The following is a 2,669-nucleotide window of genomic DNA, read 5'->3' as shown; positions in this document are numbered from 1 at the left end:
ATTTGGTATTCGTTTGATATTTTGATGAGATGTATGTTGTCTCTCCTCTAGTGGTGTTATGTGAACGTCGACTACATGACACTTCACCATTATTTGGGCCTAGAGGACGACATTGGGAAGTAATAAGTAGATGATGGGTTGCTAGAGTGACAGAAGCTTAAAACCTAGTTTATGTGTTGCTTCATAAGGGGCTGATTTGGATCCATATGTTTCATGCTATGGTTAGGTTTACCTTAATACTTTTGTTGTAGTTGCGGATGCTTGCAATAGAGGTTAATCATAAGTGGGATGCTTGTCCAAGTAAGGGCAGTACCCAAGCACCGGTCCACCCACATACCAAATTATCAAAGTACCAAACGCGAATCATATGAACATGATGAAAACTAGCTCGACGATATTCCCATGTGTCCTCGGGAGCGCTTTACATCATATAAGAGTTTGTCGAGGCTTGTCCTTTGCTATTAAAAGGATTGGGCCACCTTTCTGCACCTTATTTACTTTTGTTACTTGTTGCTCATTACAAATTATCTTATCACAAAACTATATGTTACCACTTATTTCAGTACTTGCAGGGAATACCTTGCTCGAAACCGCTTATCATTTCCTTCTGCTCCTCGTTGGGTTCGACACTCTTACTTATCGAAAGGACTACGATAGATCCCCTATACTTGTGGGTCATCAAGACTCTTTTCTGGCGCCGTGATCCTAAGTGAATAAAAGAAAAGAGAAAGAAATAAAAAGAAACAAAGAGATCATGTGAGTCTTATGGAGAGTAATGAGCTCACATAGAAAAGTATGATGAATAAAATTTGTTGAGGGTTGACAAACACAGTTTTGGTCATCGTTGCAATTAATAGGAAGTAATAAAGAAAGAGAGGTCTTCACATATAAATATACTATCTTGAACATCTTTTATGATTGTGAGCACTCATTAAATTATGACATGCTAAAGAGTTGACATTGGACAAGGAATACAACGTAATGGGTTATGTTTTCTTACATCCGAGATGAATTATATTGTCTTGGATCTTCCAACATGATGAGCTTGCCTTTCCCCCTCATGCTAGCCAAATTCATTGCACCAAGTAGAGATACTACTTGTGCTTCCAAATACCCTTAAACCAGTCTTGCCATAAGAGTCCACCATATCTACCTATGGATTGAGTAAGATCCATCAAGTAAGTTGTCATTAGTGCAAGCAATAAAAATTGCTCTCTAAATATGTATGATTGATTGGTGTGGAGGAAATAACCTTTATACGATCGTGTGATATGGAAGTAATAAAAGCGACAGACTGAAAATAAAGGTCCATATCACAAGTGGCAATATAAAGTGACGTTCTTTCGCATTAAGATTTTGTGCATCCAACCACAAAAGTGCATGATAACCTCTGCTTCCCTCTGCGAAGGGCCTATCTTTTATTTTTATCCCCTACCTTGCATAAGAGTCATGGTGATCTTCACCCTTCCTTTTTACATTTTATCCTTTGGCAAGCACAGTATGTTGGAAAGATCCTGGTATATATGGCTAATTGGATGTGAGTTTTCATGAACTATTACTGTTGACATTACCCTTGAGGTAAAACGTTGGGAGGCAAAACTAAAAGCCCCTATCTTTCTATGTGTCCAAATAAAACTCCATACTCATAAGTATTGCGTGAGTGTCAGCAATTGTGAAAGATTATATGATAGTTGATTATGTGGACTTGCTGAAAAGCTCTTATACATTGACTCTTTCCTATGTTATGATAAATTGCAATTGCTTCAATGACTTAGATTATAGTTTGTTAGTTTTCAATGAAGTTTAAGATTCATACTTGATATTGTGATTGAATTATTACTCTAGCATTAGAGATTATATGACAAGAATTATATAAGTTGCTATTCTAAGAATGATCATGATGCCCTCATGTCCGTATTTTATTTTTTTCGACACCTCTATCTCTAAACATGTGGACATATTTTTTGATTTCGGCTTTTCGCTTGAGGACAAGCAAGGTCTAAGCTTGGGGGATTTGATACGTCCATTTTGCATCATGCTTTATTATCAATATTTATTGCATTATGGGCTGTTATTACACATTATGTCACAATACTTATGCCTATTATATCTTATTTTACATGGTTTACATAAGGAGGGAGAATGTCGGCAGCTGGGATTCTGGGCTAGAAAAGGAGCAAATATTAGAGACCTATTCTGCACAGCTCCAAAAGTCCTGAAACTCCACGGAAGATGTTTTCCAAATATATAAAAAATACTGAGAGCAAGAACTTCACCAGGGGGGCCACACCCTGCCCAAGAGGGTGGGGGCGCGCCCCCTACCTCGTGGGCCCCCTGGTGGCCCTCCAGTGACCATCTTATGCTATATGAAGTCTTTCGATGGGAAAAAAATCATAACCCATCTTCTCGGATGAAACTCCGCCGCCACAAGGCGGAACCAATCTAGGGCTCTAGCGGAGCTGTTCTACCGGGGAAACTTCCCTCCCGAAGGGGGGAATCATCGCCATCGTCATCACCAACGCTCCTCTCATCAGGAGAGGGCAATCTCCATCAACATCTTCATCATCACCATCTCATCTCAAAACCCTAGTTCATCTCTTGTATCCAATTCTTGTCTCCAAGTCCGGGATTGGTGCTAGTACGTTGCTAGTAGTGTTAATTACTCCTTG

The sequence above is a fragment of the Triticum aestivum genome, chromosome 2A (assembly GCF_018294505.1).
Source record: "Triticum aestivum cultivar Chinese Spring chromosome 2A, IWGSC CS RefSeq v2.1, whole genome shotgun sequence".
Lineage (NCBI taxonomy): Eukaryota > Viridiplantae > Streptophyta > Magnoliopsida > Poales > Poaceae > Triticum > Triticum aestivum.
Note: the sequence above shows the minus strand (reverse complement) of the source record.